Source organism: Telopea speciosissima, chromosome 2, assembly GCF_018873765.1.
Source record: "Telopea speciosissima isolate NSW1024214 ecotype Mountain lineage chromosome 2, Tspe_v1, whole genome shotgun sequence".
In the NCBI taxonomy this organism is placed as follows: Eukaryota; Viridiplantae; Streptophyta; class Magnoliopsida; order Proteales; family Proteaceae; genus Telopea; species Telopea speciosissima.
The window spans coordinates 10,183,664-10,198,585 of record NC_057917.1 but is presented as its reverse complement, the minus strand read 5'-3'; the positions used below and the strand labels follow the sequence as shown (position 1 = coordinate 10,198,585).

Genomic DNA, 14,922 nt, shown 5'->3' with positions numbered 1-14,922 from the left:
AACAGAGATTCAAGGCCTTGATAGATTGGAATCCTTGGAGACCTTGGATTTTAGCTTGTGCTCATCTATGGAAAGATTACCTGATCTCTCCAACTTGAGAAACTTGAAGCGTTTAAATACTAGCGGGTGCGAGAAACTAACGAAGATTCAAGGCCTCGATAGATTGGACTCCTTGGAAGCCTTCGTTTTTGTGGGTTGCCAGTCTATGGAAAGATTACCAGATCTCTCCAACTTGAGAAACTTGAAGCGTTTAAATGCTTGTAGGTGTGAAAAACTAATGGAGATTCAAAGCCTCAATAGATTGGAATCCTTGGAGTCCTTGGAGCTTCAGCGGTGCTCGTCTTTGGAAAGATTACCAGATCTCTCCAACTTGAGAAACTTGAAGCATTTAAATGCTTGCAGGTGTGAAAAACTAATGGAGATTCAAGGCCTCGATAGATTGGAATCCTTGGAGTCCTTGGAGTTTCAGGGGTGCTCGTCTTTGGAAAGATTACCAGATTTCTCCAACTTGAGAAACTAGAAGCGTTTAAATGCTCGCAGGTGTGAAAAACTAATGGAGATTCAAGGCCTCAATAGATTGGAATCCTTGGAGTTCTTGGACCTTTGGGGATGCTCGTCTATGGAAAGATTACCAGATCTCTCCAACTTGAAAAATTTGAAGAATCCTTCACACACCTTTGCTTGAAGCTAACCAAGATTCAAGGCCTCAACAGATGGGATCCTTAGAGTTCTTTGTTGGATTTTAGGTGCAGTATGGGGTAGATCTGTCAAACTTGAGTTACTTGAAGAACTGAGAACTTTGACTTGGCAGGAAGAAAAGGAGTCATGTGGGAATCATCATCTCCAAGAGGATTTGAAGTGTCTGCAACCTTCAATTGAGATGGGGAAGAACGAGTCTCAGCTCTGGAGAGGAGGGGCTCTTGTTCATCTCTGTGAACCAGAGAAGGTTGAGCTCTTGAAGCTGGAACAAAAGACCAGGGGAAGAAGTGAGCGTAAGTGATCTAGAAACAGAGACTTCTGCTTCAGATGTAAAGCCAAACCCAGAGGGAAAGGGGAGTGATGGGGGAGATTGAATTTGTGGTTCCCGCTTCAGGTTCCAGGTACCTCTCTCTCTCTCTCAACCTTCGTTATTTGCAACTCTATCTTCATGCTATTCTAATTGTTATGATTCACATTTGTTTTTCTTTTAATTTTTCATTTACTTTTGAAGATAATATGAATTAATCCTAACAGCATGAAGGGGTATTGATTTGGAGGATAGCAACTGGAAGAAACCCATTGGCACAGAGCTCACATTCGTTCAGTTTGCTGCCCAAGTGACTTTCCTGAAATACAACCTCTGTTCATATCATAGAGTCTGCAGGTAAAAAATAATCAAAGCATCTCTATACATACAAGGACTCCTCTCACAATCCCGAGTAGATCCCCCCCCCCCCACCCTTTTTTTTTTGTTTTGTGCTTATGGGAGCTTCTAGTTGTAACCACATTTGTTACAAGAACTGTAACCATGGCCCTGGTTCTGTTTCATGAAAACTAAATGGGGTTGGAAATTTGTCGACATATAGATCCCAAGGTCCCCTATTTACATGTCAAGTTTCAGCCCAATCAGGGTTGGCAATGTGACAAAACAAAATTCAGGACTACAAGAGGATGTATAGACTATAGTGTGGTGCAAGGATATAAACAAGAGGGTATGACATTAGATGGAAAGTAAATGATTCAATTTGAGGTTGAAATTTGACACATGGCCAAGTTAGAAAATTTCCTATATCCGACGGTCAAATGTGTCGTATCATTCTTCCATGTGGCAAAATAAGCCATGGTTACAAATTCCCTATAGCTCCGTTTGTTTCGATGTAAAAGAGCTGGAAAAACAAATTGGGAAAAAGAACACTAACAGGTCACGTAGGTAGCATGGTTCCTACGCCTAGACACAAACCAATGCTTTTGTGCGTAGAGAGAGATTGGAAAGGAATCAATCCTCTCTTTTTTGATGATTTGGATTGTCATGTCAGTCGAAGCTTTTGAGGATCAACAAGAGAAATGGGAAAGTATTTGTTCACATGTACACACATGGTGAACATGCCTATTGCATACTGAACATATGCACGTATCATTGCCATATGCGTTTTATTGCGTCGAATTTTTGAAAAGTATTATTGCCGTCTAGTTCGTTTAATTGCCATATATCCGTATCCGTTCAATTGCCGTTCCCAAACTTACTAATTCTCTCTTAAAGGTTGGCGGCAAGAGTTAAATACTGAGAGCGACAGTTCCTCAAGGTGAGAAGAATGAAGGTCAGAATGATCGAAGATCTGCGACTGGAATGAACAATGTCGTAGAAAGGAGGTCATGGCGGCAAGTTCACTTGGTCCAGTGACAGATTATTATCGCGAGTTGAGATTGGATTGCGGAAAGAGGCAGTGGATGTCAAGGATCCCAATTTTGAAGATCCTAAGTCTGGTAACATCAGTGTGAAGATTGAAGAACAATCTGATTATCAGAGTAGATGGACACAACAGCAAAAATGGGGGCAAAGTTTGTGATTGTTTGCAACAGCAAGACACAAATCCTCTACTGGTACGTCTGCAATTTTTTTCTTTTTTTGTTCGATTCCTCTCCGTTGCCTTTTTATTCACCTGCTCTTCTTCATCTTCCTGACTCTTCTTCAGTGAAGATTTAGTAGCTGGAACCCCTTCGATACATTTTTAAGTGTGGAAACCTTAATGATCTTGATTTGAAGAACATTGTGCTCTGCCTTAAAGGCTTAAACTCTGAATGACATAAGAATGAATGAGCGTAAAATGGCCTTGCACATGTGTGTTGGAATGGAGGTTCAGTTTGACCATGTTCATTGGCCTATGAAATTGGCAATAGGTTATGCCATTCAAAATATTAGATTGATGTGAACAATATTAAATTAAATTAACCATCTCCAATGTAAAAGTGATAAAACCACACTACACATTTGACATCAACTGGCTAGATGATTAAAGTTTGTAACGATAATACTAATTTTTCCATTGTCTCCGTCTAATTTCAGATTTTTAGTCGAACATTGTAGATTATGTAAAATATTATTAGTTTGATCATTAATTAGGACCAAATTTTCTTACTGGTAGAAGTTGAAGAAATTAGGAGTCTGCATTAGAATGGAAAGCGTGGCTTAAGAGAGTTAACCTTGGAATTTTTCTTTAAAAACCATTCTTTATTGTAAGAAAGTTAGATGTTGGATATAATTTTGAAGAGCAATCATTTCATGATAAATTGGATGAAGATGATCTCAAGAACTTCCCCCTGTGATCTTAGTGCTATGCAAGAACTTCTTTTGTCCTGCATCAGATGGATTGTCTATTAGGTTCTTAGTATGCTGCTTGTCCTTTCCAGTATGTTGGTTCCTGCTTAGGTGGAATATTTTATAAGTGGAATTTTACTGTAATTAAATGAAGATTAAGCCATCATCATAGTCATTATGCATATATAGAATAAAGATAAAATATTCCAATACTACAATCCTGGCTGGATGGAGTTTTAATTATCCACCAATCATTAAGGCTTTGTTTGGTTGTAAGGGGAATGCAAATTTTTTAATGTAAAGTAAAAATTTTTTCAATCCAATGGTTTTAACCCATGAAAGGAGGACTTTTCCACTACCAAAAGCTCCCATCTTTGTTAAGTATACCCCCCACCCAAAAAAGAAGAAGAAGATACAAGCAGAAGAAAATAAGTGCCATGATATCTTATTACCATGGTTGTTAAGGCGTCGCCTAGTTTATGTCATTCAGGTGGAGTGCTCTTTAAGCTAATGGCACTATCTCTTTACTTAAACATTAGTGCTGCTCTTAGGATTTACCTTCTCTCCTCTAAACTTTAAATAGATTTTCATCTTGGCTTTTTAGATGCCATCATTCCCTCAGCAAACACCTTTTGTAGTTCTCTCGTTCAGAAATGTTTCTCCACTTGAGCATTACTTCCATCAAGTGGGCTATGAACCGCAATGGAATCAAACCCCTTCTAGCAAAAGTTAAGATAAGAAAGAAGCAAATGCCAAATGGAATCCAGGTAATTGGCAATATGGAAAGGAGGTATCACTTAATACCCAAAAATTCAGTTCAAATCATTTAAAATCATAATACATTTGAAAACATTATTTCCAAACAAAGAAGATGTGGTGGGGCTAGGTTCACTAAAACAATAAGTAAATACCCAACCCAATAAGAGGGCAAGGAACTTTGTGAATTTTTCTGCAAATTTTAGTGCACATCTTTTCTTTCTAATCAGGAAAACAAAACCCATGGCTTCAATTCTTACCACAACAATAATCCATCATGCCTAGCCTTAATCTACTAGATTGTTGTAAGACCATGATCCAATCACAACCACACCTGTTATACTTCAGTTCACAAATCTATACATTTCTCCCCATAATGTCTCATTGATTTGCAAAACTTCTTTTGATTTCTTGGATTTTTCTTTGGAATTCTTCAGCCCTTTCAATGGCAGCATCGAGCATCTCCATTGAGTGCTTCAGCCTTCGAAATTGTTGCTTTGTTGACTGTGGATTAGCCTTTCTCCTCTTTCCATTTGATGAAGCTGAAAAAATTGACATTAACTTGTAAAACAACTTAAGTTCTAACTGCCTTGTGGACTAACGCTTTGGCATTGCGAATGTTGGATGACTAATATAGAAGGGGACTCACTGAACAGGTCATGGTGGTTTTCCACTTGTTTTTTGAAAACCTCAGTTTTTCAAATAGCTCATTCAATTTGATCAATCTGAAAATAATCCATGGTTAAATGACAATGTAGCGGTGTTTACCTAATTTGATCTCTAACCAAAAATGCCACAATGGTGCTAAATTTACTGAATTAATCCACGAGGTTTGGTCTCAGTCCAAGTACTAATTTGACACTAAACAGTAGAGTCACAGAATAGCAGCTTGCTGCTCAAATTTAGCAATTATGAAGAACTCTTAAAACCCTATATCAAAACACTATCAAACTGATATCAATAGTAGATAATCATTATAGTATCAATCCCTTAAAAGTCCCAGTTACAACCTAGGTCTAGAACAGAAGATACAAACCAGCTTCCAAAATAGCAACTAATGGAGAACCAGCAGCAACAGCCCAAGACCACCATTGATAGGACTCTAATCACTGTCTCTGGTCGGGGGTAAGGGTCCCTTGAACACTTAAAAAAAAACTCAGTCACAGATGATGGATGGCTTGCAAGTAATGACACTTGCTCAAAAATAGAAACTCATTCACAGATTTGGAAACTTACTGCCACAGGGATTTTTAGCCCACGGACGAGCCTGAAACCTCTGCCGAGGGGGTTGCTGGAGGCCTTACACTTGAAGCTGTATGAGTGAACTTTTCTAATTAGGATTGCATTTGTTTTTTATCTACTATGCAAATTTTTTTCGGGCATTTTTTTGGGTTCTATTATTTCATGTCTTCTTGCTTAATATAACTTAGCCTGTTGGATATTTTATGCATTTGTAAGTTGTAACAGATTAGAGCCCTAAGTCTGATCAGCAGCAAAAGAATAACAGAGAAGAAGAAGAAGAAGAAGAAGTAGAGAAGAGAAAAGAAGAGAGAAAAGAGAGAGATCGATTGAGAGGGTCAAATCTCTCATGATTTGGTTGAGGGCAAATCGTGAGAGAGCAATCATATTTATAAACATGGCACTTAAGTGATTACAAGTGAACTCCCCAAAATAGCCTCACAATAGAATGAACCCAGAAAGAATAAACCAGAAATATAAATAAGTGAAGAAGAAGTAGAAAGGAGAAGAAGAAAGAAGAAGAGAGGAGGAGGAAGAAGAGATTCTGCAGAATAGGGGCTGCAGTCGTTAGTTTGACTGCCCCCAAAACATATTATTAAATAGGGTAAAAAACTAAATAACACCCATAGACAAAAATACCCCCAATAGGGGAATCGTGAATAGGGGCTGACGCTAGCCTATTCACGACTTCCCCTCTCCCCCTTCTAACAGTCTTTAACCCTCCCTTCGGAGCCTCCAAGTGATGCATCCCTCAAGGTTGATAGCTTCTTTGTTGCCTCTTCTGAAGATTCCAAAAACTTCGCCTCATGAAGCTAGTGTGGATCGAGGAGAGTAATTTTCCTTTGTCCATATTACTGAGTGGCGGCCTTCCTCTTCTGCCTACCTTACCAATGTTGGTGTGTCTGTTTCTGAAGAAGTTGATGTTTCAGAAGGATATAGTGTTTTTACAGGGAGACAACTCATTGCATTATGTTTTCCCCATACTATCTTCATTCAGCAGACTGGAAAACTTGATGTTTTGTTTCCCATAAGATCGTTCTTGGCCTATATTATTAACTATGTCTAAAGCTCTTAAGGTGCCTTCTGGTGTTTTGCCTTATGGGCTGATATCTGCCTTTTGGCATTGTATTATTTTTGCGCTATTTTAATATATATTTATAATTATAAAAAAAAGAAGTAGCTGATGGACTACATTTATGATTATGGGGAACAACAAATTGGAAGAAATCTCAGATCAAAATTTTGGAGTGGAAAATATTGAAGAATATAAGAAAAATAATAAAATGGGAGGAGATCTATATGAAAAAGCTTTGTTACATATAGTGGTGCTGAAATTTCTTCAATTAGATTAGATTTGGAGAGGGAGAATAAATTTTGATGAGATTGAGTAATCAAATAGTGATACACTGCTAGTAGTTCACATGGATTTTGTTGTTCCAATGGAATATGATAATGCTTTTGCTTAGTGGGTTGTGTATAAACTTAATTCTATAGTTCACATACCCATCTTTGATTATGTTGCAACCATTTTCTGCAAATTATGGGAAAGCTTGAGGATGAGGTCTTCCACGTGAAGGTGGTATTTTTTTGGATGATTAAAAAATATATTAAAACGGAAAAAATAATAATACAATGCCAAAAGGCAAATAACAGCCCAAAAAAACAAAACTCCAAGACACCTCAAGGACCTTAGACAAAGCTAACAATATAGGCAAGAACGATCCTATGTAGAACAAAACATATAGTTTTCTAGTTTACTGAATGTAAATAGTACAGGGAGAACCTAATGCAATGACTCTCTCTCCCTGTAAAAACACTATATCATTTTGAAACATCAGCTTCTTCAAAAACAGTCACACCAACCTTGGTGAGGCGGATAGAAGAGGAAGGCCACCATTCAGTAATATGGACAAAGGAAAATTCTTCGCTTGTATCCATATTATATTCATGAGGCAAAGTTTTAGGGAGTTGTTACGAAGAGGCGATAGAGGAGCTGTCAGCCTTGAGGGACGCATTGCATGGAGGCTTCAAAGGGAGGGTTAAGGACAAAATAATGTTGCTTTCCCTCCGAACTCCAAGCCCCAAGTCAAGTGGTCCCTGGGTGGAGGGGATTTCTTTTTTTTTTCTTTCTTAGCTTCAATCTCATTATTTAAAGGAAGATCCTCCACTAAATCTACTAGACACGATAGAAACTCCAAATCAGCAACCATACCACTTTGTAACGACCTCCCATTCACAACCAATGCCTCCAAAGTAGGTTCCTTTCCATCGACATCCACTAAATAAGTTTCCTTATCATTGCTATCAAATCATTCCAATAAAGTCGCGCCAAATAAAGACTCGACCCCACTTCAACGACCTTAACATTTGATGAGTTACTGCTTGTTTGATGCCACCTTTTACTGGGTAACCCCTAATGCTGTATTTATCAGTCACTGAGACATCAAGGGGATTAATGATGGCCCAACATTGTCCAGAAGGACATGCAGAACAAGCCATCTACTACTTGAGCAAGAAATTCATTGGAAACGAAGAACGATATACAGCCTGGACGACGAGAAGGATGAAGTGTACGAGTTCACCGAAGAAGAGACAAAACAGGAATCGAACCCCATCCCACCAACTGAAGATGAAGTTCGGGAACACAACTTTGGAATTGCTGAAAACCCCTGACCACCAAGATAAGTCGCATATCAACCTTATCCTCAGTAATCTTCTCATACAACTGAATGCTAGGTGAATCAATGCAATCACCAATTATCTCTTCTTCCTCAACTTCTTCAATTATTGCCACAGAATCTATATCATCGTTAGTTCCCACTAAAACTGAATTGTTAACCTTGTCCATTCCTTTATTATCTGCTCTGTCTACCTCCTATGTTATTGAATTTAGATTTTGAATTTGAAAGATATTTTGGTTAGTACCAACTCGACCAGTAACACCTTTTCCGGCCACCATATTTGGTGGAGCACCAGTTGCCGCCTCCCAGTGTAGACATGCTCAGCACCACTTAGATCCACTACAGAATCAGAAACTCCATTTACTGTCGTCATAGAAAGACTTAACTCCAGCCGCACCCTACCCACTAGGAATTCCAGCTGAACCCACTATAGATGATGGATTTTTTACCCTCCATTCTTTACATGGAACATGTCCTTCTGGAACCCCACATTGATCTAAACAATGGAAAGACTTTGCATGTCGAACACCTAGTAGGCTTCCAATCATAAATGATTTCTTGATCAAACTGTTTTCCATGCTCATAATAGATAGGGATTGAGTATACCAGATCCTCCTCCGCTGATAGCTCTACACACAACCGAGCATATGATAGCTGTTCGTTTATTTTTGTCCATTTGTCTGTATCAGGGGTTTACCCATCACACTTTTAATGATATTTAAACCCTCCACACCAGTTATGAAATGGAAGATTCAGCAAAACCACCCACACAGGAATTGAACTCAAATCTATAATCTTCTGGCATAACTTCGAAATCCAAGGATGAGGGATTAATGGTTTCCATTGTACGTATCAAGGACCACCCTCTAACACATGGGTTCTATCCTCCTCCACATTGAAATGGTAAATAAAGAAACCATTTTCCATCAAGTTGACATCTACGTTACCTGTAATCTGCCATTGGTGCAACAATGATGTTTTAAGAAATCCAAAAGCAGGTTTCCGACCAAATAAAATGCCTTACCAAGTCATTCTTCCATACCCCAATTTCCTCTCCAAGATGTAATAAGGTCATACAACAGCACGCTTTCCATCTTTCACCTGAGGTTGGACAAAATGCAATTCTAGAACTTTGGAGAACAAGGAAGCCATGCAAAGGCACCTCCATTCGAATGAGCAAAATCATCATTTTTAGAACCAACAGGTCCTGTTTTCCCATCTATATTTCCAAAGCAGCATAAACCAACCTCACTTCCCCTCCAAGCCCTCCATTTAGCACACCTTTCATCAATTCACCATTAACAGAAGCCTCTAAAATCTTTTTTCACCATTATCACTGCCAACAGCAACCTTCCCTCCTCCGCAAGGAGGAAGAGGAGGGAAGGCCTCCATAGCTGCTGCCATGGAAGGCCACTCAAAGAACCGCTTCACCCACTCAAGATCCTAGAATACTTCATTCAAAAGAGTTCTATTTTTTTTTTTTTAATCTTTTTGTCCTATTTGCAATTGTAGTAGTTTGCAATCACCTAGAGTCTCTCAAGAACAAACAAGAAGAAAACCCAAAACCCATTAGAAGAGGTCGGTGGTGGGGGACTAATTTCATAGTGCGAAAGAAAGGAGACCAAACAAAGAGGATGCAAGCACAGAATCTCAAGGAAAAGCTTCCAGTGGAATTTTTCAGTAGTTTGAAAAAAGGACACGCACTCCAAAGTGCAATAATTTCAGCCGTAGTAGAAATCGATATAATAACATAAAAGCGGGAACCCTCCTAATGAGAGGATGGTGGGGAGGATTTTTACATCAGGATAAAAAGATACAACAATAGATCAAGCGAGCCTCGCACAAAATGCAGTTTGTCAACAGCTCTCAGAAAACGAAAACCACCAGTAAGAGAAGAAGAGGATGGGTGAAGGAACAAAGTTCAGAATACAACAACAACAACAACCATAACCTTATCCCAACTAAATGGGGTCGGCTACATGGATCCGAAAGGGCCAAAAATAAAATAAAATAAAAAAAAAAAAAAAAAAAAGGGGGTTTAAGCATTAGGCAAAGTAGCATCCTAGGAACATCCCCCTACGCGGGATCGGCTACACGGGTCCTTGACCTCCAAACAACTCTATCCGCGGTCATACTAGGATCTAGCCCTACCATATGCATATCCTTTCTTACCACTTCTCCAATAGTCATTTTAAGTTTGCCCCTACGTCTTTTAGTTCCTTCCAATTGAATCTGGTCACTCTTTCTTACTGGTGCATCCGTGGGTCTCCTTTGTACATGACCAAACCATCTCAAGCGGCTCTCCCAAAGTTTGTCCTGGATTGGTGCAACTCCCAATTCGGTTCTAATACAAACATTCCTTACTCTATCTCAAGGATTTAAGTATCGGTATCGGGTATCGTATCGGTCAGGCGATTTTAAGAGACGTATCGTATCGGAGATACGTATCGATCGGTGCAGAAACACATGAAAATGATCAAAATACACATGAAAATACACTTTTGGACACAAAAAACAATATAAACAAGCAATTTGTGTCATATATCATGCATATATACTAAGAATTGTGAATAATCAATAACCAGACAAGTGCGGCACTTTGAAATTGTTATAAAAGATTAAAAGATGAAATTCCTTACATGTAGAGTCACTCTATTGCCATGAAGAATGCCGGGGTGGATCAAAGTCATGTCTGTAAGGGTCTTTTACAATAGGAGCGACTAGGATGATGTTGTGTCTTGTCCGAACATAAGCACAATCTGAGCCCGGTCAAATACTGATGGTAGTGACTCTCCCACTCATAGTAGAATCGTGTGTACTGCTCTGGAGTGGCTAATGTCACCACAGCACTAGGTTGTGCTTGTGCTTGATTCTCTCCGTATCCATAACTTCCGTACCCTACAGAAGCCCCATGTCCATAGCCTAAAGAAGAACCTGATGCATAATGCCCATGGCCTGATGAAGCACCAGCATAATCAGAACTAATGCTAAGTGACTCCATGCCACTCATAAGCACATCACTATCATATGGATTGTGGGAGCGCTTGGCAGACTTGCCCTTGTGCGGCTTCCGCGAGTAAGTCTTATGGCCAGCAGGCTCAGGGCCATGATCCATATCTTGGGTAGTATGTGTGTATCCTGCCTCACATGTGAACTGAACCCCAGCACGATGTTGTGAAGCCTCATGGCCACCACCACCACCACCACTACCATCATCATCATCGTCATCATCATCGTCATCATCATCATCATCATCATCATCAGCAGCAGCAGCAGCAGCAGCAACAGAACCACCACCACCACCACCACCGTCACCATCACCATCATCATCACCATCGTCGTCTTCATCCTCATCATCAACATGTTATTGAGTTCCTCCATACGGATGACCTGACCTCGTCCTCCTGACTAAACCTTCTTCAGAGCTACTTTCATTTTCTTCAACATTAGGACAAGGATCTTGTGATGGTGGCTGTGTTGCATCCTCATCCATCTGTTGAATGATGCTCTCTATCACTGGATCAGGTTTGGTTGTTTGGCGATCCTCACTTAATTGATCCATCACCAATACCTTATCGGTATCTTCTATCCATGCTCTAATTGGATCTTCATCGTCAAGTAGGTGGTTGATATCGATTGGGTTGACATCTACATCATCTCCTTCTCTTTCCACTCTAAATATTTAAGCTTGACTTCAGCAATGGACATACACTAGCTTCTCCAACTTTGAATAATCGAGACGATTCCGGGTTTGGTGTGTATCAACCCGAATGTACTCCATTACGTTCGCAGCCACTAGAGGATGCCGTCAGGGATAATACTCGAATTACAATTCGGGTTAAGTGTGGAGCACTAGTACCCCCATAATTGAGCCACCAATCAGCTGCACAATAATAAATAAAATATTAAAAGACAAAACCTTAAAACAAATTTTAAATGATATAATAAATTAGGTAAACCTAACTTACCTGGGCGTTGTGTGCTCCTAGCATGGATAGCCATTTTATCAGCAAAACCACGAGTGGCCTCCCGAAAATACTTAGCCTAGAGAGGTATTAAAAAAAAAAATATATTAGTTCCACTTCCACCAATCACTCTATTCTTGGTTTCAATCATTTATACAACTAATTTAGCTCTAACCTCATCCATGGCAAGTGTGGCCTTCGCTACATCCGGCTCCATTCTTGCTGACAGATTCCTTAAGGCACGAATAGATCTGGTCTACACCCTATATCATTGGAGTATTGGATATCCGGATTCAAATAATATGCTGCACATGGTTTGTAATGGATGGTTAGAAACCTAGAAATTCTAATAATAAATAAATAAATAGTAACTTACTAACTACTAAGTGTTTAAAATGAAACCAAAGTCATATACTTATAAGATTACCTGCCCAATGAACATCTTAAACCAACATATTTTCCCATCGATCGCAATCTTCAAATACTTCTTGTTTGATGTTGGGTTATTCTCATGTATTTTTCTCTTCACACATCCGATGGCCTCTACCATCTTACCCATGGTCTGCTCTTTATCCCCATCAACCTCTCGAAGCAGACAAAAGAGTGGCATCATAACATTATAAAGTCGGCCCATTGCAGCCCAAAACTTTGAGGAGGTGACAAGATCTTGAACAAATCTCCCAATTTCAGACCTTGCATAATTGCTAGTCAACCACTCAGTAGAGGTGAATATCTGTAGCAGCCCATGCTTTCGGGAAATGAGGCTATCAATTGCAATGTAATTTGTTGCAAATCTTGTTGTTGTAGGCCTCACTAAATCCCCTTGTGTGTAACTCCTCATCAATGCCAAAACCCCACTATGGTTGTAAATAAAGTTGGTGATTTTCCTTGCATTACCAACCAACTTTTGGACCTTGGGCAATTCTCCTATGTCCTTGAACATCAAATCTATGCAATGAGCTGCACATGGTGTCCAAAATAGATGTTGCCTCTTTAACATAAGCAACTGACTAGCCTTCTTGAAATTTGCTGCATTATCAGTTACTACTTGGACAACATTTTCTTCTCCTATGTCCTCCACAACTTCATCCATTAACTTGTACAAGTAGTTGGCATCTTTGATTTCACTAGATGCATTGACCGACTTGTGGAAGATCGTCCTTCCATCACAATAGATAAGAAAATTGATGATGGATAATCTTGTTGGTCCACTCCATCCATCACACATGATATTCGCTCCATATAGTGGCCACTTCTCCTTGAACCTCTCTATATACTCATGCACCTCTTGGACAATATCATCCAAGTAAGGCCCAGCAATCTCATGAGGTGTGGGTGGTTTAACATTTTTCCCACACCGCTGAATCTCCTTTACCATGGCCTTGAAGTGGGGATCTTTGGCCTTATGTGGTGGAATCATAGAACTGTGGAACCATCTGGAGATTGCTCTGCCTATCCTTTTACTAAGTGTTTTGGGTTGAAAGCTTTCTTCAATCCTCTGTTGGCTAGCATCCCTTGGTCTATAGACATTAGGATCCATGTCTCTGATATCTAAGCTCTTCTTTCTCTTACCCTTACCACTCTTTGTAAACCGGTCAAACATCCGCTTCACACTGGTTGCTCTACTAAGGCCAACAGGCTGCTTACCCTTACTTAGAGATGGACGACAAGAGGAGCCAACACCAATATCTACAGGGCCCTAGCTGGGTCGAGCTGATTGACTTCTAATCAATTGCTCAGCTCTCCATTGTTGCTCTTTTGCTTCATGTCTTGATTGTTTCATCGCCAGTGCCAACTCTGGGTCCTCCTCTGCTTCCATATCCGATTCTTCATAATCTTCAAAATCTTCCATCAAATTTTTCATCAATGCATCAACATCATCATGTGCTTGCTTGGATTTTTTTTTGGAATCTCTAAGGTGTTTTTGCATTGCCCTGCTTAACTCTACAGGGCACTTTGTACACTTGGAAACATTTCCATATCCTCTTGCCATGTGCTCTTTTTGCCGAGTTACCCCACCTCCAAGATGTGGGGTGTCACAGAAGTTGCACTGTGTATGCAATCTATTATTGTTTATTTTGGTACAATAAGACCACCCAATGTCTTGTTGTCGCGGCATCGTCCTAAATACCAAACAAAAGTAGATAACTATATAAGATATATATTAAACAATATTCAAATCCACACATCAATAATTTATTATTTATACAAGTATAGACAGACATTATGATGCATGTCATGCATTGCATCATTTCATGTATTTATTACCTAGCAAAGTTGCCCTAAACAATATTTAAACATTTTTATATTTTCTACAACTAGTTACACATTATTTAATTTTTTAAATAATGAAAAAAAATGACATAATGTACTACATATATGAATCTAAGTCTTTGATTCTATTTCAGCCAATTATACATTTTATCAAACTATAATGAAAGAGTATAGATGGAAAAATCAGATTTTTTACATTTTTTTAAGTATTTTATAAATTCAGAAAATATGTTAAAAAAAAAAAAAAAACAGATTTTAGGGTAAATGTATAATCTTCTTGGGATGTCATACATCTATACATAATGTACTCCATATCTTATAAACATTACCATTTGTTTTAAAGTTAAGAAGAAAAAAAAAATATTTCATTTTAAAGAAGGAATTTTCGGTTTTGGGTAAAAATGGTCAAAGAAACATGGATTTGAAACCAAATCTTTGTAAATGCATACAAAGAATGCATTTTCTATGTTTGTTTAACATATTCTCTTTGATTCATACCAAAAAACATATCAATAATCAAAGATTAAAGCAAAAGATTCAAGTTTTTTTCAAAAAACTTACCTAACCCTTCAAGAACAGCTTTTGAATTCGAATGTGGGCTGTTAGATCCACCAAATGATGTGATTTCAGCTCCACTAAGTTCGTTTTTGGCAAAGAATTGAAAGCCCTCAAGAAATCTTACCCAAAAAGCAAGTTTTAATGTGTTTTTGGA

General features: G+C 38.9%; 1 protein-coding gene across 1 annotated transcript in view; it reads left to right on the top strand.

Annotated features, from left to right (window-relative positions):
* Nucleotides 1–14,922, top strand: part of LOC122651417 (disease resistance protein RPV1-like) — a 150,150-nt gene that overhangs the window by 29,738 nt on the left and 105,490 nt on the right. The gene's annotated exons all lie outside the window — the stretch shown is intronic.